The sequence below is a fragment of the Canis lupus genome, chromosome 15 (genome assembly GCF_048164855.1).
Source record: "Canis lupus baileyi chromosome 15, mCanLup2.hap1, whole genome shotgun sequence".
Classification (NCBI taxonomy): domain Eukaryota; kingdom Metazoa; phylum Chordata; class Mammalia; order Carnivora; family Canidae; genus Canis; species Canis lupus.
In genome coordinates this window covers 30519006-30545013 of record NC_132852.1, presented here as the reverse complement: position 1 = coordinate 30545013, position 26008 = coordinate 30519006, and the positions used below count along the sequence as shown (strand labels likewise).

Genomic DNA, 26008 nt, shown 5'->3' with positions numbered 1-26008 from the left:
GATAATCATAAATTAATCAATAAAGTTGATTAATGCTGGCCTTTTTCATTGACCTGTAAGCTTCTTGAGAACAGGGGCATTTTCTGATTTTGCTCTACCTACCACAGCGCCCCGCATGCATGCAGTAGGCCCTCAATTAAACGCTGAGCATCCCTGAAACTTGAAAAGAGGTTTGGTTTGCTTTGGTTTGGTTTTTGGCCAGAGCGCGCCTGTTCCATTTTGTGACGAGAGGGGGCAGCAGAGGGCCGCCAGAGGAGAGGTTTTCAAAAAAATCCAGGTGTCAGACTGGCTGTTTAATCAGGAGTGGGAGGAAAAGGAGAGAAACACGCTCAAGTGGGAACAGAGAAGCAAAAGAACAGGTTTTGCAGAAGGAAAACAGAGCCAGAGAGGGGAATGTGCAGTTAGGTAGAGGGGGCTGGGGGGGGATGTCTGGTGTGACGGGGGCAGCAGTCTTTGGCCTGGCACAGTGCTTCTCCCCAGGCCTGCTGGGGGTGGGAAGACTCCCTCCTGAACACCCCAGAAGCCATCGTGATGCAGCGATGCAGCCGGGGAGCGAAAGACGGGGGGGAGCCAGTTTCTTTTGCAGCCACAGCTTAGGTTGGAGGCACAGGGCTCTGCAGGTGGTGACAGTTCTTTCCCTCAAGTGGGGTTTGGGACTGGCCTGGCCGGAGGGGCCTGGGGCAGGGAGGAAGGGGCAGACACTCACATTTCCCCAGCAGCCTCGGTGTCACAGGCACCAAACACTCTGGTAAGGTCAGGATTTTCCTCATCGGAAAGATGAGGGTGCTGTGGCTCAGAGGGTTACAAGAACGGGCTCCAAGCCCTACTCATGTAGCTAAACTAAGTTTTCAGCCCTAACTCCCTTGGCTCAGAAACCCGTGTTCTTCCTCAGACACTCTTGGGCCTTATTAAAGATTTTAGGGATCCCTGGGTGGCGCAGCGGTTTGGCGCCTGCCTTTGGCCCGGGACGCGATCCTGGAGACCCGGGATCGAGTCCCACGTCGGGCTCCCGGTGCATGGAGCCTGCTTCTCCCTCTGCCTGTGTCTCTGCCTCTCTCTCTCTCTGTGCCTATCATAAATAAATAAAAATTAAAAAAAAAAATTTAAAGATTTTAGTAATGACTGCTTTTTCAATTTGCTGTTTCTAAAGAGAAGTATATACCCTTTCTGATCATGTGTCATACTGGTTAGATTCAAAACTTACCCTCGGGCATCTGGGTGGCTCAGTCGGTTAAGTGTCCGTCTTCAGCTCCAGTCCTGATCCCAGGGTCCTGGGCCTGAACAGGAATGTGCTTCTCTGTCTCCTCCATGTCTCATGCTCTCTCTTGCTCTCTATTTTTCTCTCAAATTAATAAATAAAATCTTAAAGAAAAAAAAAAACTCTAGAAACTGTTAGCTCTTTCATGGACGTGGTGGCTCTAGGGAAATGAAATCTACCATAAATATAAAATATATCGCATCTTCAATTGGCAGTTTATAATCTCTAATTGCTAACAAAGACTCAGAATTTGAAAAGTGCAAGTTTTCTATGGCCTGTTTGTTAGGATCAAAAATTGCAAGAATTGTCCGCCTGATTTTATATTGAAGGATACAAACTAATTCTGAGGTTCTCAGGAAGGGAATGCTCATGGAGGAAGTAGGATCCCTGCTCACACATCATGAGCCCCAATTAAAAGGACCTCAGAGCTAGTTCAGGAATTTCTCACCTGAAATATGACTACTAGAGAAGGAAAATTCGGGTGGAAGTTTCTAAGAGAGCACTTCTCAGCAGAAAACAGGCCACATTATCATAGATGTGGATGCCAGCATGAGTTGAGAACTGCCCCCCAGTCCAAGCTTGTCTCTTTGGGATTAGCAAAGCAAGGGTGGTACCGCAGGATGGAAGAGTAACCCTGGAGGGGGACGGGGTCGAAGCCAGGGGATCATGGAGCTGTCTCCCTGTTACTTAGTAGCAGAGGAAAAACATCTTGGAACTGAACGTGAGTCAACATTTTGGTAGGGAGAAATGTGTGATTTTATCAAATAGTAAATAATACTTAAGAAGAAAATACATTCTTCTCATTGCAAAGAGAGGAGTGTGGTGAAAGTGGATTTTTTTTTTTTTCAGGAGGGGATGGAAGGCATTGAGGTGGACCTTTTGTCTTACATTCTATCATCTGCATTGCCTTGTCCATATCCCTTAAATAATTTGGTTCAACCAGTTGTTAGTAACAATGATCACTTTCTTGTGCTACTTTGTCATTTCACATTGTCCATAAACAGCAAGATGAATTCTGAAACCAGTCACTCGCCAGACTTAATGTTTTTTTGAGCATCTATGTGTCCAGCTTCTGTCCAGCAGGATGTTTGACTTTGTAGGCGTATACCCTCAGGGAATCATGGAGATGGCACACAAATGGGTTCTTTTCCTCAACAGAACAAACAGTTGTTTAGAACTTAGAACACATTTCCCTCCTTAGTCATAACCAGGTTCCAAGGCCCTTCCATCAAAATCTTTTGAATCCATAGTGAAGCCAAAGTATAAAACTAATAATCCAAGGCTGAATTCTTGGACATCAAACTGAGAGCCTGACTACCTAGAGAGGCTACAAGGAACAAGAAGAGAGAATGTGACATTTGAAGACGAAAGTGCATTTCTAGTTTACAAAACGAAAGATGCTTTTCCATACGGTGACACTAGAGGGCAGTATATACAGTGAAATCTCAAAGGAGCAGGCCTCTGAATTCTTACCATTTCCAGTTATGCTTTTTTTTTTTATGTTCAAATATCTCTCCTTAATTCTGTTCATTTCATTACATCAACAAAGGGAGAAAAACACTGAAATTCTATGCCATCATAACAAAAAAAATCTTAAGAGGATGAAAAATTTTGTGAATGTCATTTTTTATGAAGTCATGGTTAAACTTAGCTTAAAATATCAAGTAGTATCGCAAGGTTTTTTGTTTTTGTCTTTTTAAATTTGGATTTAAAAATAATCCTCTTTCTCTGTCCTCTATACCTTTCTTTCCTGTAGCTTCTTCTGGAATTCTTTTTTTTTTTTTTTTTTTTTTTTTAAGATTTCATTTATTTATTCATGAGAGACACACACAGAGAGAGGCAGACACAGGCAGAGGGAGAAGCAGGCTCCATGCAGGGAGCCCGACATAGGACTCCATCCCGAGTCTCCAGGATCATGCCCTGGGCTGAAGGCAGGCGTTAACCCCTGAGCAACCCAGGGATCCCCTTCTTCTGGAATTCTAAATAATACCTGCTCACTTGTATTTCTGGAGACAAATGGTTATGAGGTTCTATTTCATAAATTACCCCAGACATTCATATTTACTCTCTTCTCCTGAATCTATCTAACATAGTAGAATTTTATTTCATAAGAAATCATTGTTTTAAAGGACACCTGGGTGGCTCAGTCAGTTAAGCATCTGCCTTTGGCTCAGGTCATGATCTCAGGGTCCTGGGATCGAGCCCTGAGTCAGGCTCCCTGGTCAGCCAAGGAGTCTACTTCTCCCTCTCCCTCCACCCCTCCTCACTCCTTGTGTGCGAGCTCGCTCTCTCTCTCTTTCTCCTGCGAGCTCACTCTCTCTCTGTCAAAGAAATATTTTTAAATATCTTACTTAAGAAATTATTGTTTACTGTATAATTGTTATAATTGCAAGTTTTCATCATGGCACTTTCACCCAGCTTCCACCACCATCAGCCTTGTCTCCTTTGTGTTTGATTATCTCTCCATTCTTTCTCCCTCTCCTAATTGTCTGAAATAATTTTAAAAATCATATCAGCTTGCCAGCATTGTTTACATTATCGTGAGTATGAAATACTGCTCTACATAGGGCCAGTGATTATATTTCCTTTTCTGATACCTGAGCTAATAGTTGTCTTTAAAAATTGCCTAGTTTTTATTAATGACTTACCATTAACTTTATTTTAGCAGTATTCCATCAGCTGTACCCAATACCTGTGTAAGGATATGGCACTTTTATGTGTAGGTGTATAAAATACATTTAGGTACATGAATAAAGTTTAAGGAAGTGGTCTGATGGATCAAGTAACCTATCGGTTTTATATCTCCCGCAGGGGACATTGGTTTGGCTGCCCCCTCTTGCTTTATTTTTTATTTTTATTTTTAAAAGATTTTACTTATTTATTCATGAGAGGCACAGAGACAGAGGCAGAGACATAGGCAGAGGGAGAAGCAGGCTCCCTGTGGGGAGCCCAATGTGGGACTCGATTCCAGGACCCCAGGATCACGACTTGAGCCGAAGGCAGATGCTCAACCACTGAGCCAGCCAGGCAGCCCTGATGCCCACTTTCTATTTCCTAAGGCAAGTACAAGGGTGGTTTGGGATTGGAGGCCTGACATCTTCCCTCCAAATTCTGAAACATTTGCTCCATTGTCTTCTAGAAGTCTGATGTCCTTCTGATTCCTGCTCTTTTGTTAGTGACCCTTGTGACCAGTCACGCAGGCCAGTTTGATGAGGGGACCAGGTGGCCGAGTTAAGTACAGCTTTATGTCTTTGAGGGGAAGCTGCCATAAATACAAACGAAAGAATACTGGCATCTGGAGTTGGCTTCATCTTTATCTCAGGTTATTACTCTTTGTGTCTGGTAGTATTTTGCCTGCCATTCCTTTACAAATAACCAGTTTTCTGTAAATTTTGCTGATGTGACTTGGTGTGGGGACCTTTTCTCTCATGGGACGGGCACTTTGTACCCTCTCAGCCTGGAGGCTTATGTCATTTGGTTCTGAAAACGTATCTCATTTTATTCATCACATCATCTTCTCTGATCTCCATTTTTGAAACTGCCATGAAGTAGACATTGGGTCTCCTAGATTTTGTATGTGTTATTTTTTTTCTCTTTTCTCTCCCTATCTCTTCTGCTTCCGGGAGATTTCTGTTTTATGTTCCAACTACCCCATTACGCTGAAAGGTTTTGTTATATTGGTTTTAATTTAATTTTTTTCTTTCCCTGTCTTTGTTTTCTGGATGCACTAATGTGACATAACTAACTACTCTTGTGGCAGTAGATGTGGGCCTTCTCTCAGGAGCTGCTTGGTTTCTGAAAGGAAGTGTTTGGGTAACGTAAAAGGTGACTGTCCACATTCTGGAAGCTGGTAGAAGTACATCCCCACTGCCCATTTTCCTCAAACTCTCCTGTTTATAGCTCTGGATGCCACTCTGCCCTCTCGTGTGCCTGACATGACCAAGTATGGACACTTTCATTTCAACAATATGGAGAGAATGAGTCTGCAGTGGCCTGGCTGGGGGTGTGTTGATCACAGGCTGCATGTGAGAGAGAGGGAGCCTGGACCTCTGCTGCTCCAGAATTAGATTCTTCAGTTATCTTGTCTTTTTGTCTTTTCATCTACCTCCCACCTTCTCCAGTCCCTTTGGCTTCCCAGTCAGCTCCCCCTACCCCTGCACCCCCACACCCTCCTCCAGGGTCCACTTGCTCCGCATTTCAATCCCTCACCTGGTTCAGCCTTTTCTCCTAATTTTTAGTCCTTGTAGGTTTGAATCTTTTGTTTGTTTGTTTCTGGTTATTTTAGTGAGATTTGAAGATGGGGAAGAGGTGACTTTGTGTTTAGCCAAGTAGGAGAGTGTTCACCACAGGGAGCCAGGCCCTGAGCTCCGTTTTGCTAACCCTGCCTGTGAGTTGAGGTGTTGCTAAAGAAATAATCATTCAAGGTGCCTTGGTGGCCTTCGGTTAAGTGTCCGACTCTTGATTCGGCTCAGGTCATGATCTCGGGGTCGTGCTGTGTTGGGCTCTGTGCTCACTGGGAAGTCTGCTTGAGATTCTCTCTCTCCTTCTGCCTTTATCTCTCAAATAAATAAATCTTAAAAAAAGATTATTAATGACACTTTCACTAATGGTGGTAAGGAAGACTTGATTTAAGGGAGGACACACTTTATTCAAGGTGTGGGGACCATGGCAATGGGGTCTTGCAGTATGAGAGAGATTGGGCTCAACTCCAGATATAGCATGAGCGAGTGGGAATGTATAGCTGCGGAGCAGGTGGGATGTCCATGGAGGGAAATGACCAGCATGAAACAGTAGGGTGGGGAGGTTCTGGCTCAGCCGACCTAACAGGATTCTTGCTGAGGGCCCGCCAGGATGACCACACCACCTGGGGAATGGTGGCAGATGAGGAACCCAGTCAGACATCAAAGATGATCCATCTAGAGGATCCTGGCTGAGGGGTTCTTGCTGAAACCAGGTGATGCAGGGACAAACCCAAAAGCACAGAGGTCAGGGCCTGGTTTACAAAGAGCTCAGTAGAACACAATTAGAGTGTGGTCAAGGAGAGACTCTTTTATTTTTTTATTTTATTTTATTTATTTATTTATTTATTTATTTATTTATTTATTTATTTATTTATTTTCCAATCTGTGTTTTATTACTGAAATACACTGTCCTACCCGCACCACCCCACACTAAAAATCTTACCTAGATTCCCCATCATCCCCTCCAGCCCCCCAGCCAGCCCTGTAGAAGCGCTTCAGGATTCTTTGCCCACTGGCCATTTTGAAGTGTGTCCTTTGGGTAGCCACGTGAAAACCAGCTGGTGTCTTTGTGGAGAAAATGGAGAGGAGAGACGGAGCCTCAGGAGGGACTTATTTGAGGGCCTTGGCCACTTGCTCATAAGCCAGCTCGATCTCCTCATCATCAAACTCTTCCCGAGCATAGGCATTACGCAAGTACCGATGCGTTCCGCAGAACACCTCTGGGATGGAGAATCCCCTGTATTTCTTACACACCACCTGTACTATGTGGAGTTTTGGCAAGAGGTTGCAGTCAGCCAGAGTGAGCTCATTGCCATCCAGAAACTTCCTCTGTGAGATGCCCTCATCCTCAGCACTGGTCTCATCCACTTCTTCTGGGAGGGGGGATGTCAAGTAATTGTCTAAAACTTTCAGGGCTTTCAGGAGCCCCTTCTCCAGATTATCATTGAGTGCCGGGTTTGAATTCTTGATGTAAGCAGAAAATTTGGCAAATATGTTCAGCCCAGCCGTGTTGGATTCAGGGTTCAGAGCTGCCAGCTTGGGGTACCTGGGAGGGCACAGCACTGCCTCCAGAAACTCCTCAATCTTGTTGGTGTCTGTGTGCACTTCAGTGCCGTACAGAAGGAATGGGAGCTGCCCTCCTGGGCACAGCTTCTGTACTGTCTTGGTCCGCCTCTTGGTGTCAACAGTGGTTACGTTGAAGGTTACTCCTTTGAGCCAGAGTACCATGAACAGTCTCTGGAGAAGGGGCAGTTTCCAATCTTGGCCCCATCACTGCCGGCCTTCACGAACAGTTCAACCTGAGGTTGTTCTTCAGCCATGGTTGTGATGGGGACCAAGGAGAGACTCTTTTATTGTCCAAGTCAACTTTGGGGGAATTGTTTTTTAAAAGTAAAGAGAGAAAGAAATAAGGCAAGGTGTTGTATGGGAATAAAGAAAGAAGAATACAGTTAAACTAAGGAAGATTTGTTTAATTCTATTTTGATTAAGAGCTACAGAGCTTATGCCCTTTGAAGGAAAGATAATGTCAGGTTATTCCATTTAGCTGATTTTAGAGGGTGCAATCTCCTTATGGTATATATACATTGATGGCCTGGGTTACATTGATTGAGTCCGTGTATTAGATTGACGACATTGATTCTGTGTATGAGAACAGGCTTTTTGTGGATGCATGATGCATGGTTCTGGCGGAGGGTACCGATGCCTTCATCCAGCATCACTGGGGCCTCGCTCACTGCAGCCCTCCCTGCCTTGTTTGATGCAATTAGTATGTGTGCCCAAGTGAGCAGGGAAGCACAGAGGTCGTGGTGGAGAAGACAGACATTTGATAGCTTTCCAAAATGGGAGTAAAACTCATGGCCTAGCAAGCTCTGCCGCCACCAGGCCGATGCCTGTGAATCAGGCCCAGGAACTTTCCATCCTGTCTCCCCCCCCCACCCCCCCCCCCACCCTCCCACTGTGTGATTGGACGGAGTTGTCTGACTCACCCTGCGGCTCTAGTTATACAATCGTTGCTGAGGATCAGTCTTTGACGCCTTTTTAAATTCTCATCCTGGCTTACTCTTTATTCCCAGGGCTTCACTTCTGTTTTCTTTGGCTCTGTATTTAATGTCTCTGAAGACATTTTGAGGCCTTATTCAAACAAGTAACATGGTAATCTTCATTTCAAAGGTTGTAAGTTTCACTACTGGTGACGATTTTACTGTCCCACTTCTTTAGACTAAAGATCGTTGGGGGGGGGGGCACCTGGGTGGCTCAGTTGGTTAAGTGTCTGCCTTTGGCTCAGGTCATGATCTTGGAGTCCTCGGATCAAGCCCCACATGGGGCTCCCTGCTCAGGAAGGAGTCTGCTTCTCCCTCTCCCTCTCACTCTGCCCTTGCTCCTTGCTCATGCTTTCTGCCTCTCTCTCAAATAAACAAAATCTTTAAAAAAAAAAAAAAAAAAAAAAGATCTTGAAAATGCATATTAAGTAAGGATGGGCTTTAAATACAATACATTGGGGCAGCCCGGTGGCTCAGCGGTTTAGCGCCTCCTTCAGCCAAGGGCCTGATCCTGGAGACCTGGGGTCAAGTCCCACATTGGGCTCCCTGCATAGAGCCTGCTTCTCCCTCTGCTGCTCTCTCTCTCTTTCTCTCTCTCTCTGTGTCTCATTAATAAATAAATAAAGTCTTTAAAAAAAAATACAATGCATTGCTATTTAGTCAATCTACATAAATCAACTCCATCAAAGTGGGATGTGTGATGTGCACAAGGTTTTTGACTTCTGTTGTCCAACTAGTGAATGAGAACTTAGGAATTGTCACATGTCTGTTCTGAGCTCAGAGGTTGAAAGCCCTGGCAAGTACAATGAAGAGGTTTTCAGATTCAGAGCTCTCTGTTGCTACTCAGTGACATGCACATGTGCTTTATTTAGAGCCGGTCCTAAGATGGTGTTCCAGATTACTCTCTCTTCATGTGGTGTATTGTTTTATTTATTTTTATTTTTATTTTTTAAAGATTTTATTTATTTATTCAGGAGAGACACACAGAGAGAGGTAGAGACACAGGCAGAGGGAGAAGCAGGCTCCACAAAGGGAGCCCGACGTGGGACTCGATCCCGGGTCTCCAGGATCACACCCCGGGCTGCAGATGGCGCCAAACCGCTGCGCCACCGGGGCTGCCCTGGTGTATTGTTTTAAATCCAAAATGAAGATTTTTCTTTAAAGATTCCTTTTCTTATTAACTAATGGTATTGTGCAATTTTTCATTTTGAGAAAGAGAGAGAGCGCGCCCTTCAGTAAAGTTGAAACCAGCACATCCTCTTCAGCATATCTACTAGGGAACAGATTAATAGAAAATAAAAATATTACTCTGTGGTTCATTTTGGCCCTACTCCAGCCATGCTGTAGATTAAAACTACTTCAGCATTTCCCTGTCTCGCTCCTTCATCCTGATTCTGTGTTATTCTATCTTAATTTTCTTATGTACCTTGGATCAGTGGATGTGCTATTTTTCTCATTACGTCATTCGCCAATTCTAATCCTCTAATTCCTTTCATGCAAGCTCCGAGGTATCTCTGTGGTGCCATTATTTTTCCTGAGCACTAGCTCCAAGTTACTGTGGGAGGATTTATTTTCAAGCCTTGGCATCTGAATGGCCTGGACCATAATACCCAGCGGCGAGCCCCCGCTCATTATTAGACTGGGGGCCTGGCAGTATGGTGGGAAGCCAGAGTGCAACAGCTATTCCGGGTGGTCATCAGTAACAGGCAGGCTGCTGAAGGATCTGGTTTGGGCAGACGGCACTGCATCAGGTCCGTGCATGCCAGCTCAGCTTTCGAGTTGCAGAAGAAAGAATTGGCTCTGATGCTTCACTGGGCCACGATCTCAGCTATGTACTGGACTTCATCACATACCATCAGATGGGAGAGTCAACCCAATAACTTTCCATTTCCCAATCGGGAAATAATTCTGGGAAGATGTTTGGCTCTGTTGGTGCAGTGCAAGAGCTGCTTTACTGGGCTAACAGGAACCAGCAGACGTTTGGCAAATGGAAATGTACAGGCATGCATACACCCAAACGCTCATGAGTCTTAGTCTTTGCCAAATATGTACCCAGTGGGAGATCCTGGATTTTCACTTGAGAAATTTCCAGCGTTAAGTTCATGGACACTTCCCTATAGGCCTTCTAAAGACTGGACCACTCTCCCTCTCACAGTAACCGCTAGTAGGCAGTACCTCCCCTCCTGTGAGTGCGACACGCCTGCCTGTCTCAGGCCTGCTAAGCAGTAGAGCAGATTCCGTCATTTCCCGCCTCAGATGCCAACTATTTGCAGTGCATACCAATCCTCTGGGCAGTGTTAGAATCACAGAAGGGGCAGGAAACTGAGAAGTGATAGTTTCCTTGGATCAGGGCAAGAAAACACTCAAAAAATAAAATATTCAAGGACTATTTCCCAAAGAAGGGTCACTTAATGATGCATTGAAGGACATCTGTTTGGGACCTCTGGTCCCCTCCCGGGTACTTTCATCCTGGAAGTCGGTGCCTCTGTTCTTTAGTATCTAGCCACCCTCAGACATTTCCTTAAAGTAAGTAAATAAGGCACCAAGGTCAAAACGGAGACTACCTCCTGAACCAAAGCCACTTCACACGTTCTTATTAGATTAGGTTCCCACTGCTGGGATTATCTCTGTACTAGAAGCTGTTTATGCTGGGCTGCTCTGTTGCATTATTTAGAGGCCCTGAAATCCGCACCGCCTCCCTCTCTGCTGACTGTCCTTCTGGTCTTCTGGTCATTTGATGAGTTTACAGTTGTAACAAGAATAAAACATCGTAAGATGGAAGAACGTTAGGGATGCTTTTCTTTTGATATTTCTAGAGAAGGAATCCGTACAGTTTCTTGCGATGGATGGCTGCACACATTCCAAGTGAGTTTTGAATATTTCCCGTGAAGGAGCGAGGTGATGTGCTGTGCCCTTAGGATGCTCCAAGTGTTTGCTGAACGTCACCGCAGCACTTGATCTGCTCCATGCCCCCGAAATCCCTCCAATAGCATCCCTAAAACATAGTGCTCCAGTCAGTTCTGCATCTTTTGGGTGATGGAAGATCTATTGTTATTATTTTTTTAAAGATTGATTTATTTATTTTAGAGAGAGCGAGAGAGCACACAAGTGGGAGGGACAGAGGGAGAGGGAGACAGAATCCGAGCAGACCCTCTGCTGAGCGCAGAGCCCGAAGCAGGACTCCATCCCACGACCCTGAGAGCACGACTTGAGCCAAAACCAGAGTCGGACACTTAACCAACTGAGCCACCCAGGTGCCCCTCACTCTTATTTTTAAAACCAACTCCTGAAAGGTGAAGTTTGCGTATCATAAGTGCACACATCTTAAGTCAGCAGTTGGTGAGTTTTGACACATGTAGGAATGGAGATATAGAGCATCCACTCCTCCCAGGAGGTTCCCTGATGCCTCTGTTAGGCAGCGTCCCCCTTGCTCCTCGCACCTCCCCCTGACCCGGGAGACCACTGACTTGATTTCTGTCACCATAGGTTCGTTTTGCTAGTTTAGGGGCTTTATATATTGAATTGTCCACCAAGTACACTCTTTTGTCTGGCTTCTGTCACCCTGCATATTTTTGAGATTTCTCTCTTTTCTAATCAAGAAGAAATGAAACTCTGATTTTTAGCCTCCATCGTACATGACAAGGAATAAGACTTGGTTGGGCATAATTCATGCCTCTTCTGCCCAGGTGGAGGCTATAGAGGGTCTGGGCATTGTTTTTTTTGATAGGAGTGTGGCCCTGAGGTGGGGGGACCAACTGTCCCGCGTTGGCCTGGACTCAAGGAGTTCCTCGAATACAGGATTTTCAGTGGTAAGACCAGACGGGTCCCAGGCAAATTGGGACAAGTTGGTCACCCTAGCCCCCTCTTGTAGGTACTCTAAAGCACTAGTGGTATGAGCTTCTCAACAATAGAGAAAGGGCATGAAAAATGGACACTTTATGTTTCTTCACCTTGAGGCTGTCAGTGACAAGGAGCCCACCTCGGGTGGGGTGGTGTTCCTTCTGGGAGCAGTCCGGCTGTGGGGTGGCTGAGGAATCAGTTGATTTCAACTAATGATTTTTTTAATACTTTGGTTACCTAATTTATTAAGGATATATTATGTTTTATGAATATCCTCCTTTCCAGAATACTGTTTAAAGAGCTCTGACACTTAAAAGTTTAAATGTAATCAAGATTACAAAGTATGTATTTGAAAGCACCAAGATTAGCTAGTAATTATTATTGTGTCAAGGTGCATGGTTTGATAGAATCCGGCTTGATTATTTTGATGCACTTAATTTTAAAACTTGAGCCAATTTTTCTTTTTTTAAAGATTTTATTTATTTATTCATGAGACACACACACACACACACACACACAGAGGCAGAGACATAGGCAGAGGGAAAAGCAGGCTCCCTGTGGGGAGCTGGATATGGGGACTCTATCCCAGGACCCCCAGGATCAGGACCTGAGGCAAAGACAGATGCTCAACCACTGAACCACATAGGCATCCCGTCCAACCAGTTTTTCTTTTTTTTAGATTTTATTTATTTATTCATTCATGAAAGACCCAGAGAGAGAGGCAGAGACAGGCAGAGGGAGAAGCAGGCCCCATGCTGGGAGCCCAATGCGGGACTCCATCCTGGGACTCCAGGACCACGCCCGGGCTGAAGGCAGGCGCTAAACCGCTGAGCCACCCCAGGGACCCCCCCAACCAATTTTTCAGCTGAACTGCAACGTATTACTCTAAACTCGCTTCTCTGAGGACGTGTGCTAATGTCTCATTTACATCTGAAATAGTTCATTAGCTGGGTGTTAGCAAAACATATTCACCTGTTGACGTTTAAGTAAATTATAATCTGCTAGCTTTCCTTTTGGGGTGGATGACATGCCTGGCAGTTAACTGTGTTATATAATTTTCCACATAAATTCTGAAATATGATACTCTTACGAGCCTACAGGATTCCAAGGGCAATATTTTCTAAGTAGCAGTGGGGATGTTATGGCAGTTTGGGAGTATATTTGTGAGCTTTTACATATCATACAAAGTCTGTGAAGTTTTTTTATGCTTCTTCTCAGAGAGGTGTCTTGTTTATTCCTTTAATCTTTAAAAATTACACAAGTAAAGGTGCCTGGGTGGTTCAGTCAAGTAAGCATCTGCCCTCGGCTCAGGTCATGATCCCAGAATGCTGGGATCAAGCCCCATGTTTGGGCTGAGCAGGAGAGTCTGCTTCTCTCTCTCCCTCTGCCTCAGCCCTCCACGTATGCTCTCTCTCTCTTTCTCTCTCTCTCAAATAAATACATAAATCTTTAAAAAATGCATAAAAATTACACAAGTAATACATGAATATATCACTAAAAACAGTAAAGAAGTGAAAAATGAAATTTTACCTTTACTTTCTCAGTCTCTGTCCCAGTCAGATTATTGTCTATCATTCCAGAAATTGATGTGTAATTGAATTTAACCTGTAGTTTTTTTTTTTTTTAAGATTTTATTTATTTATCCATGAAAGACACACAGAGAAAGGCAGAGACATAGGCAGAGGGAGAAACAGGCTTCCTGCAGGGAAGTCCCAAGTCCCAATATGGGACTTGATTCCGGGACTCCGGGTCAGCTGAAGGCAGATGCTCAACCACTGAGCCCCAGGCATCTCTGTTTTTTTTTTTTTTTTTCCTGCATTGAATCATACCATAGATATATATAGGTTTTCCCTCCAAAACATACGTTTAAATTTTTTTTTCAGGTTAGAATATAAAGCGATGTTGACTCGGTAGAATGAAGGTATCTAAATTCATTTAATCATCCCTTGTCCATGGTTATTTAAGTATTGCTATTTTTTTTGTCATGTTACTACAACTTACTTGTATGTCTCTGCTCGTATGTGCTGTTATTTCTCCAAAGATCTAAGAATGGATTTGCTGTGTCAATGGATAAATTAAATTAAAATTTTGGTACCAACTGCCAGATTGGCCTCAAAAAGGTTGTACCATTGCTCCTCAAAGTTTGAATTCTTTTTACATGTAAAAACTTTGAAACAAAACAGAAAAGGATAATTAAATTTTGCAAGCTCAAACAGCAAGTTGGAAATTTGCTCTGCTTTTAATAAAATCTTATTTATTGCTTACTTATACATTTGATTTGTATAAAACTTCTCAAAAAACTTGCCACTCAGTTGTTGATTTAACAGCCAGTTATAATTTCATGGACTTTGTATGAGCTCAGATTTAGAATGAATTTTCATGTTTTCCCATTACTGACCACTGAGAGATTTCCGTATCATGAACACTGATGGAAATGTGGTCCTCATGGAATGGTCAAGATGTTATTACCTCCACCTGCAAGGTCTTCCACACCAAAGCTCGGGTTAAAAGCCTAGTTCTTTTTTTTTTTTTTTTTTTTTAAGATTTTATTAATTTATTCATGAGAGACAGAGAGAGAATGGCAGAGACACAGGCAGAAAGAGAAGCAGGCTCCATGCAGGGAGCCCGACGTGGAACTAGATCCCATGTCTCCAGGATCAGGCCCTGGGCCAAAGACGGCGCTAAACCGCTGAGCCACCAGGGCTGCCCAAGAGCAGTTCCTTGATATACCTTTTTCCATTTTTAGAAGCCACTAATTCCTTCTCAAATCATCGACTCTGTGAAGAAGAAAAAAAAAAAGTTTGTGCTAAGAATTAATAACCAAAGTGCCAAAGTGTTGCTAAGACTTCACATAACTTTTCTATGAGGTGGTAGTATCACTAACTAATTCTCCATGAGCTGTAATCATAAGTAAGTAAAATAAAATTGCTATACTTATCCAAATAAATGAGGCAGGAGAGTGTTACTGAGATGATGTAGGGGCTTTCTCATCAATTCACTTCATCCGTTTCTCCCTAACTTAATATGTCCCATTATGTTTACAGAAACCTATTGACCTCATTGAGTGGAGATAAAGTCATGAGATCAAACTGCTAGGAATGAGAACTGAAATTCCCAGGTTGTGATAGGACTGAAAAAATTTGCAGATAACACCTGTATGAAGGGCTTTCAATGCTTTAACTTTAAGACTTTTTTAGAGTTCTTGAGTGTTCCACATTTGAGCTCTATCCCTTTGGTACAAACTTCCTGTTAGCACCAATTTCTACTTTTACTTCGTGTTCTTTCTTTACCTCTCTCTTATTGCCAGAGAAGCTAAGGCCTGATTTCTGCCAAATAAGATCTGAAAATGCATTTGTTTAATTTCCAAATATCTTGGAGTATTTACTACATCTCAGGCATTATGTTAGGTTCTGCAGACAAAGATTAACAAGACACGGGTCCTGAAAGATCTCCCTGTCTGGTGGAAGGCGAGGCGGGTGCACACATAATTGCAGCTGAGAACAGTGAATGCTGTCGTTCAGGTCCAGACCAAAAGTCACAAGATAACTGAATGGGGGACAATGAACATGAGGAGGTGGGCAACTTGGAAAGCTTTTCTTTCAAAAGTCTTTACCTCTAGAAGTCCATTGGCTATAGCAATGGAGCCTGTTTTAGGAAAAGAGCAGGAAAGGTCTCATCAAACTACACCGCATCTCAATACGCCAGCATACAGACTTCCCAAACGTCAGGTCACAGACCAATGCCAATGCCATCCAACTGCTTGAGGCTAGAAGTATCAACAACCTGATTAAAAATAGCTTAGCAATCAAGGCATTAATTTATTCAATTAGGATAGGTGGGCCTGTTTTGTGCAGTAGTTCAACATATCACAGAAGACATCCTTCCACTCTGTCATTTTCCCACACGGTCATCTGATGGCTATGGCAGCCCAGAGCTCTGGACCTCACCTGCCTGAGCACGTCCAACCACCCCCAAGCTTTGGATGCTGCTATCCGGCTCCGAGCCACTCTGTTTGTACTCTTTCTTACATCTGCTCACTTCCTGGCTACCTGCTCACATGCATTGCAGCTGTGGAGGGCAGAGATCACTGGGCCATGAGGTAAGGCGCCTTGCCTCTAAGGCTTCCCTTGTTAGGCTTAGTTTCTGATTTTTGGGGCCCATTCTGTTCTTTGAGTCATGGTTTCTACAGGATATGGCATTTGGGGACAAATCTCATATTTGAGTATGGGCAATAAAGCATAAATTAGTATCACTATAAAGTCTTTTTTTTTTTTACATCAGTAGTGATTGTACTCAAGTGTTGTAATACGTATGTTCTTTTTTGAATCTTTCACACACTGACACACGCACATTAATAAACTCAAAACACCCCGATGTTAAACACTGCTTTTCTTTGGGAATATAGGTAATGTTTCTTCTCCTCTTCCATCTCCCCTCTACTCTGCTCATTCTTTTATTGTTTACTTATTTATTTTTGTAAAGATTTTATTTATTTGAGAGAGAGTGAGCATGAGAGAGAGAGAGAGAGAGGCAGAGACAGAGGGAGAAGCAGACTCTGCTCCATGGGGAGCCCACTGTGGGGCTTGATCCCGGGACTCTGGGAAGGCAGATATTTAACTGACTGAGACACCCAGGCACCCGTGGCACAAGTAGAATTTTTCATATAGTGCATATATTTCCTAGAAGTTTGATGAAAAAATTTAAATGAAATAAAAATTATAGGAAAATGTTTATGTCCTTTCCTTTATGCATTTACTGTTTTACCCTTTATGACTGCAATAGGAGAGATAGGTAGATCTTACTTATTTATAGTATTAAACCTGGGCCTATAGAATATAATTAATACATCATATTATTAAGGACTCCTAATGTAGATCTAAAATTCTTGACCACGTTTGTTGTGTTGTGGTTTCTGTAATGACATGTACATTAGAAAATCAAGCTGGGAGTATCAGGCATGATGATCTTTGGAGGGCAAGGCTTTCTTCTGCACTGTTTCTCTCTTGAGGACGGAGAGACTCTACGATGATTAAATGGAGTGGGACACTGGAAGTCTTGAGAATAAGGAGAGTTTATTTCTCCAGGTCCTAGCTTCCCACTAAGTTGAATGTGGCCCAAAGGCTAAGTGGAATAAAGTTATTTGGCAGTCCCATATGTACCAGGCGGATAGACTTGCTTTGGAAAAAGCACTCAGTAGTAGTCTCAATCACTGATTTCAGAGGATGTTATTAGCTTGGAGATTGATTGCTGTATTGAAGATTGATTTATGTAAAATGTCCCTCCAGCAGAGAGTCTAAGGACAGACTCACAGATGGTGTGCACTGAAGTCTTAGCTGCTGGTGAAGATGTCAGAGTATCAAGTGCCTTAGGAAGAAGTGCACCCAACTTACGAAAATAGCTGTTTCACGACCCAATTTTCAGAGTTCAGCCTCTGTCCCATAAAGTGGAACAATGGGGAGAATACTGAAGTGACTAAGTACATACAGTAAATGGATTAATACTATGTGGTCATTAAAAAGAACTGGGCAACTCTGCATTCACTGACGTTGAAATAGCTCCGTGGTAGTTTCATGGTTATTGCTGGGTTCACGTAGTATGTACAGTATGTTTTCATCTATGTAAAAAAAAATTTACTTAGTTCTAAAAAGCACTTTTCCTGTTCAAATTTTAACATCTCTAAAATCACCATGCATTTTGTAGTTAGCCTCCCTTTAATCACCGTCAGCAAAAGCAGGAATGCAGTTGTGACAGCCCTCGTGGCCATGAACTAGGACCAATTGAGGAAAGAATATAGACCAAGTTAATGTCTGAAAACTTTCTTTCTTCTTCTTCTTCTTTTTCTTTTTTGAGAGGGAGAGAGAGGAGGGAGGGAGAAGGAGAGAGAGCCTCTTAAGCAGGCTCCATGCCCAGCGTAGAGCCCAACTCAGACCTTGATCTCATGATCCTTAGATCATTAACTGAGCCAAAATCAAGAGTAGGATGCTTAACTGACTGAGGCACCCAGGTAACTCTGTCTGAAAACTTTCTTTGACTGACACCTTCTGATAATGCCAAGAAAGCACTGGCATCAAAACGTGGGGGTGGTGTCAGTGGTTTGGAAGAAAATCCCAGAGATGATGGTGCTGCATACTTTTAAGCAATGCTGTTTGGCTCAAAGCCTTAATGGTGCAGACTGAAACATTGTGTAGAAAACCACAAAGATCAAAGATTCAAAAATGATTCAAAGAGTTGGACTGTGAATCTAAAGACATTTTAGATATTTTAACTAATTTAACTTATATCTTTCTAAGTATTCCCAAGAGTGATAAATGACAAAAATCTATAAGCAAATCTAAAAGAACTCTTTTAATAAGTATACATAAAAATTCAAGATCGTAGTTTAATTGGAAATACTTTTCTTAGTGATACCAAAAATAATGGTACATCTTACCATTTATTTTTCCTAGATATAGTTAAATGTAGTATTTACCTTCCTTCCCTCTCTCCCTTCTTAACTTCCTTCCTTCCTTTTTTCCTTCCATCCATGCATTTTTAAAAAAAAAAAATGCAAAAGAAACGCAGAATACATAAGAAACTGTTAATAGAGGGAAGGGACCCAGGTTTCTTGTTCATGGAGAGAGAGACACTTCTATATACTCTTCTGTTTGCTTTCTTTTAGTCTTTATCAAAGCTATACACACCCCAAGTTTAAATAGCAAGTGGTTTGTTCCTCAGGTGACTACTCAAGACTTGTATCCGATGACTTCTTTGGTGTGTTATCTCCAGATCTCTAAATAGTATGGTGGCATTACTATTTAATGGTTTTTCAGTATGAGGCATTATCTACTAACTCTGTCTTGGAAGATGAGGGTTTATGCTTTTACCCTTTCCTACTCAAGCACTCATCTTTTTTTTTTTTAAATTAATTTTTAAAATTGTATTTAAATTCTGTTTGCCAACATACAGTATAGCATCCAGTGCTCATTCCATCAAGTGCCCTCCTTAGTGCCTGTCACCCAGTGACCCCATCCCCCCACCTACCTCCCTTCCACAACACTTTGCTTGTTTCCCAGAGTTAGGAGTCTCTCGTGGTTTGTCACACTGTTTTCCAGAGTGGCTGCACCAGCTTGCATTCCCATCAACTGCAAGACGGTTCCCCTTTCTCCACATCTTCGCCAACATTTATTGTTTCCTGTCTTGTTAATTTTAGCCATTCTCACCTGTGTAAAGTGGTATCTCACTGTAGTTTTGATTTGTATTTCCCTGATGACAAGTGATGTAGAGCATTTTTCACGTGCTTGTTGGCCATGTGTAGGTCTTCTTTGGAGAAATGTCTGTTCATGTCTTCTGCCCATTTCTTGACTGGATTGTTTGTTTTATGGGTGTTGAGCTTGGTAAGTTCTTTATAGATCTTGGCTACTAGCCCTTTATCTGATTTGTCATTTGCAAATACCTTTTCCCATTCTGTAGGTTGCCTTTTAGTTTTGCTGTTTCTTTTCTGTGCAGATGCTTTTTATCTTGATGAAGTCCTAGTAGTTCATTATTGCTTTTGTTTCCCTTGCCTTCATAGATGTGTCTAGCAAGAAGTTGCTGTAGCTGAGGTCAAGGAGGTTGCTGCCTGTGTTCTCTAGGATTTTGATGAATTCTTGTCTCACATTTAGATCCTTCAGTGATTTTGAGTTTATCTTTGTGTATGGTATAAGACAATGGTCCAGTTTTATTCTTCTGCACGTAGCTGTCCAATTTTCCCAGCACCATTTATTGAAGAGACTGTCTTTTTTCCATTGGATATTCTTTCCTGCTTTGTTGAAGATTACTTTGCCATTTCTGGGTTCTCTATTCTGTTGCATTGATCTATGTGTCTGTTTTTGTGCCAGTACCACACTGTCTTGATGATCACAGTTTTTTGTTTTTTGTTTTAGATTTTATTATTTATTCATGAGAGACACACAGAGAGGCAGAGACATAGGCACAGTGAGAAGTGGGCTCCCTGCAGGAAGCCTGATGTGGGACTTAATCCCAGGACCCCGGGATCATGGACCTGAGCCAAAGGCAGATGCTCAACCACTGAGCCACTCAGGTGCCCTGACGATCACAGCTTTGTAATACAACTGGAAGTCAGGCATTGTGGTGTCCCCAGCTTTGGTTTTCTTTGTCAACATTCCTCTATTCAGGGTCTTTTCTTGTTCCATACAAATCTTAGTATTATTCCAACTCTGTGAAGAAAGTTCATGGTATTTTGATGAGGATTGCACTGAGTGAAGCACTCACCCTTCTTGTATCTCTGCTATCCACTTATATTACTGTTTTTGATAGATCAGGATTCACTCTACATTTTTACGGCTATGCAAATGATATTCGTGGATGAACCAGCTAGTTCACTGATTATTTGTTTGCCCTGAGTTAATAATCGAGTCTTATTTATTTCTTTAATTGCTTGTTTTTTAATGTATTGATGATAAGCAGTTCAGCCCCAAACTCTGACCAGTCAGAAATAATTATTCTATTCTTTCTCCTGCCAGGGCTATTTGCATTTCTGTTATTCTACTTTGAATTTCAGCTAATGGCTTAACATTTACATTCATAATCATCAACTCCCTGGAGCTTATTTTGCTCATCTTTGAAGCCTCAGAGTTCCCAGTTTAATGCTTTCCAAATAGTAGAACTCATTAAATCTTGCTTTTTAGGAGTGGCTATGTATCCCTGAGTCAGTGGTTATGTCTCCTGTCTCCAGGTATGTTGGCTGCAATAGAATCAGGTGAGACCCAGAGATGCCCAGATGAGGCTTTTAATAACGAAGAATAAATTCTTCACATACCTTGAGAGAGATCACAAACCCTAATCCACGGTTATATAGCCTTGCCATGAAAGTGTGAAGTAGGGGTGCAGCACAACATTCTAGGACTCTCTGAAGTGGCTTTGTCAACAAGCCCTGGGTGACCTTGCAGCTCTGTCTGGGGAGGCAGGGGAGGAGGTCAGTGCTTTAGGCTGCACTGCAGACTGTCACTCCTGCTCTGGTTCCTTCTTCCTCTTCTCATTCGCTCTAATTATTACCAAGCAGGAACTGGAATTCCCTCTTTTGTTTAGGTTTAGATGCTGTCAGAGGTGCCTTCATTTGCTGTTTAGCTCATTGCAGACAGCAGTAGCAGGGAGGTAGCAATTGTAAATAGCTATCTCAAACACTGGAAGTCGTTTGAGCTTCATGAAGCAAGTGATTTAATCCGACGCAGGAAATGAGAACACACTCTGTGAGGCCACTGTGAGTTTGGCCCAGGCCTAGGCGATTAGCAATACATGCGATTTATGAGCCATCGCCAGCCACTACCATGGTGTTTTGCCCATTGTTTCTTGAGCTTTAATGTCTTTTAGCTACAGAGATTTTCATTTCCAATGGCTTGAGGGCTCCTTGGTAAGATCTTTTAGCAACAGGAAAGTCTTCATCTCTTTCTTACATTGAAGGTCGAAAAACACAGCAGATAGGATTTGGAGTTTATGACAAAACTTAGCATTTGGTTAAATGGGAGTTTTACTGGAGGTCTTTGCCTCTACCTCATCCGTCTTCATAGCTACATTGGTCACCAGTGTTCTGTATGTTATAGTTGGCAACTTGGAGGAGGCATTTACAACAAAGCACCTGCACGAGCCATGTACTTTTGGTTTCAAATAATTTGATGGTTCCTCTCATCAAGGGAGCCTCATTTTTGGATTTTATATGTCCCCTTCTTAAACAAGAGTCTTGCATTTTTTTCTTCTCCTGCCCCATTCTCACCAGATGGACTCAGAGAGAAATAAATAGAGAGGGAGAACTAGAAGCCTGGCATGGTGATAACAAGGGGCTAAGAATCGTGAAGAAACATAGTTTTTTTTAGGAAATCCAAGGAGTTGCAAGAGAAAACCTGCAACAGAACTTGAAATAATAAGTTGCCATCAGATGGAGGTCTCAAGGTTTTGAAGTGGAGTTCTGTATTAATCATAGTTTGATGGGGAAACAGAAATTGTTCTAGGTGTTTCAGACAATGGTAATTGATTTTGGGGACTGGCGACAAAGGCTTTCTAGAGCTAGTGGAGCAAAAAAGGGAGGGCAAGATATGCAGGATGAATCACGGGAGACAGCAACTGTCCCTGGGCTGGGGAATCACAAGGGGAGATCCGTTTACCCAGAGTGCAGGACAGCCAGTCTCTGAGGCCCCAGCATTGGAAGTGAGCGGTAACCTGTGAGCTGGCACTCCCAGGTCATTGCCACAGCCGCTGTGGCTGCCACCACAGTCTACATGGGTAGTGTCTCCATTGTAGCTGATGGGGTCACATTCCCAGGGGCTGCTGCTCACTGTGCCATGGGAGAAGCCTTTAGAAAGAGGCTCCTTCTTGTCCTCCCACTTCCTAGTCCCCCTACAGTGCTCCCATAGGCAGGGCCTAAATGCAAGCTAGTTGGCAAGGGATCCTGAGAAACAAAGTTTGCAGGCTCTCTGCCCCCTTCAGTGCAGAGCTGAACAAGCAAAGAGAGGAATGGAGCAAAGAAACTAACAAGCCAGTGACTAACATAACCTCCTTTTAGAAAAAAGAGTTCAGATCCCTCTGTGGTTTCTGTGTTCTGGTTCCCCTTTGTAGCTGGGAGTACTGTAATCTTGGGCAAAAACCATTGTACTACAAAGCCTAGTGTTTTAATTCCCAAGGAAATGTGTGGTTCATTGGGGGACATTGGTCTATCTGGAAGAAACTAATCTCTGCTGTAAATTCTCAGCTTTCATGGGGTGCCTTGGTTAAGTGTCTCACTCTAGATTTCTGCTCAGGTCATGATCTCACAGTTGTGGGCTCAAGCCCCACTCAGGGCTCCATGCTCGGTGGGCAGTCTGCTTGTCCCTCTCCCTCTCCCCCTCCCCCAACTTGGGCATGCTCTCTCTCCCTCTCTAAAAATAAATAAGTAGAATCCATAAGTTCTCTTCTTTCATGATGGACTTATATAAAGCATGGACTCATGGTCCATGGTGGAAATTTTAAACATTTTAAAAAGGGTAAAATCTTTCATGTGCATGATATTTTGTTCCCCCATAGTAATTTGTAATTGCTATGTTTCAAGTCACTCCAGGGAAAAAATGCACATAAAAAGCAACTTTGTTTACATACAGTGTTGGTTTAACATGCACAAGTTTTATAGATTGCTCAGATCTCTGGACCATGTGCTCTGAGTGGTATCTCCTTTATACATTCTGGAGTTGTGTGTTGGAGTTAAGAAAATTTCAAACTGGGATCCCTGGGTGGCGCAGCGGTTTGGCGCCTGCCTTTGGCCCAGGGCGCGATCCTGGAGACCCGGGATCGAATCCCACATCGGGCTCCCTGCATGGAGCCTGCTTCTCCCTCTGCCTGTGTCTCTGCCTCTCTCTCTCTCTCTGTGAGACTATCATAAATAGAAAAAAAAAAAAAAAGAAAGAAAATTTCAAACTGCTGTGACATAAAATTTCTGTAAGTTTATACTCGGCTCATTGAAGTACGTGTGCCATGTCCCAAAGATTGTGGTTAACCAACCCTGTGATGTATTTTCAAAGGGAAAAAGCAAAGAAAATGTTATACTCAAAGGTGGAGCACCTAGCTTACTCTAAGAGGCTGAAACCAACTTTGGTGGTGATGTCAGTGGGAAAAAAGAAGACACTAAAAGGATTGCTTTAGGGGAAGATGGATGGTATAGTCAGGGCATGGAATTTGTGATTTTTTCTGGGCTATCCAAGTGAATACTTCTAGCATGCTATTAGATATCTGGTTGAAGCTCAGGGGAACATCTGGATAGAGTATAAATTTGGGATCTATCAGTAAGTAGGTTTGCCTAAAACCTGAGTGTGGATGGGACAACAGTCATGTTGGCATATTTTAGAAAAAATCAATGAAAAGGAATCATTTTGGGGGAATGTGCTTAAAGGAAGTAATCATCCCCCCTGCCCCTCCCTTCTCCTGCCCAACCATATTGGATGTCATCATTCATAGATTTTAAATCTGAATTTATGTCCTTGCCCTTGCTATGCTAGAGCGTGAATTCTAACCTCCAAGCAACTGTGATTGGGCAGGATGATTGGCAACATAAATTTGGATGATGGGCTCTTAGACTCAGCCAAGAGGGATCAACTCTGTCTTCCTCCAGCCATGCCGCTTCACACATGGTGAAGAGTCCATTGACTAAGGTCAGATGCTCGCCTGTGGCCACAGAGCCCTTGCCTCTCCCTTAGACATCACACTCCAAGTACCAGGACCCCAGAACTCCCTGCCCCAAAGGCCAAAGTGGAGCCCACTTCCAGCACCTATAGTGACCACTGCTCTGGTTTATCCTCCCAAGCTGCTAGTACCCATGAGCTTCAAGGTTGGCCAGGGGATGACTGCAAAGGTATAGAAAGTAAAAGAGAAGTTTTACACTTGATACTTGTTAAGGTAGATTTTATTTGATCTACTGTAGTAGAGGAGAGAGACTTCAGTCTAGAAGTGAACTCAACTCTGCATACGGTAAAGAAAGCTGCGGATGTCTAGCCAACAACAGAGTGAGGGGGTCAGTGAATGGAAGGTTACTAAGAGAATAGCAGGGGTAGGAAGATGTTTGCTAAACTGGCTTTAGGATTCATGCTAGAGGCAGGCCAAGGACTTAGACATCAGGTGTGGGGGATGAGGGACTTGGTCAGATATCACAAGAGGCAGGGGATTATCAGCAAACTAATGTGGTGGGGTTCTTTGCTGAATCTGGGCTCTGCAGGCCAAGGGCAGGGCAGCTGGCCATGGTTGAGGCATAGTGAGAGGAGGGCTCAGAGGAGCCTGGTTAAATTTGGGCAGAGAAGGAGTTTTTGTCAGGACACAACTTGAACCTGTGGGTTGAGGTGGCTATGTCCATATGATAGGGTCCCTCAATGTGTAGCACAGAGCCAAGGTGGAAGGAAGAGGGGGCCTCTTCCCAGCATTCTAAGATGGGAAGCTGAGCAACCTGAGATTTCTCAGTTTGAACTTGGCCTTCCAGCTGTAGATCCCTTTGCAAGATTCTAAAGGCTGATGCCAGCAGGAATGGGGCAGAGCTAGTATGGCGGGAATTCTCAGCTGAGGAACTCAGGAGCTTTAGAAGGTGCCTGGTTGGTGGGAGCAGGGAGGGGCAAGACCCAGGACAGGCCAGGAGAGAACTTCCACCCTCCTGTGGAGGAAGAAGGGAAAATCGTGTTTCCCCTGGGGTGGTGCTGAGTGAGTGGAAGGGAAGATTTGGGGGGTGAGGTGAGGCTGTCAGCAAGTGAAGAAGAACCTCGCCCTTCTCTTTTCACCCTCTACCAGGCCCCAACGAGAATCAGGACTTAGGACAGAATACTATATGTTCTCCACATTTGGTGTGAACTGTGGTTTTGCACATTTAAAAAAAAATCCATGAATATATATATGTTAAGGCCTAAGAATAAAACGTTCAACGCTTGTTAGATTGATTTACGGCGGTTGAATGTTGAGGCATATGGTGCTCGGGACTCTGTACTCTTGCCTCAGGCCCATCACTGCCAGGAAGGGGCTGCAGAGTTACTGACTGGCCCAGAGCACAGGCCCAGCAAGGGGGCGTGAGAAATGTCCAGGCCTGGGGCGGGAGGCAGGAGGAACGGATGCCTAACTGAATAGGTCTAGTTAAGAGAGGGCTACATGATATATAATTGATTAAGGGGCAGGTGAAAGGACTCATGAAGACAGATGGTAGGAGAAGAGGGGAGAATGCAGACCTCAAAATTAGTATGAGAGCTTTTTGAGTCCAGTGGCCTGCCCAGAGATCCCAATGTGGCTGGAACCAGGCCATCTGCAGATGTGCGTGTATGGCATGCACCTCTACTGCCTTTGGTTAGAATTTAGCCCGGGGTCATCAGGGTATTTCCCAGGTCCCAGCATCATTCCTTCACATTTTTTTAGTTAACCCTCAGAATCTTAGAATAAATGACCTACTTGATGGGGTTGTGTGAGGAAGTCAAGAAAATTCATGTGAAATGGGCTTTCCAAATTGCAGTGAATCATGCAAATTCTGGATGGTAATATACAGCCTAAATTGTTTCTACCCCAAAGTTTTAGTTTCCTCTATTGGGATATTCATGGTGGGGCTGCATTTTGTGGGGCACTCAGTTTTATGGGCAGCGTTCTTTTTAAAAACGGATTACCTCTGG

At 43.4% G+C, this 26008-nt stretch overlaps 1 protein-coding gene and 1 pseudogene across 2 annotated transcripts in view; one reads left to right on the top strand and one right to left on the bottom strand.

The window, feature by feature from the left end:
• FUT10 (fucosyltransferase 10) overlaps positions 1–26008 on the top strand; it is a 79925-nt gene that overhangs the window by 38677 nt on the left and 15240 nt on the right. The gene's annotated exons all lie outside the window — the stretch shown is intronic.
• On the bottom strand, positions 6449–7334 carry LOC140604813 (chloride intracellular channel protein 1 pseudogene; annotated as a pseudogene).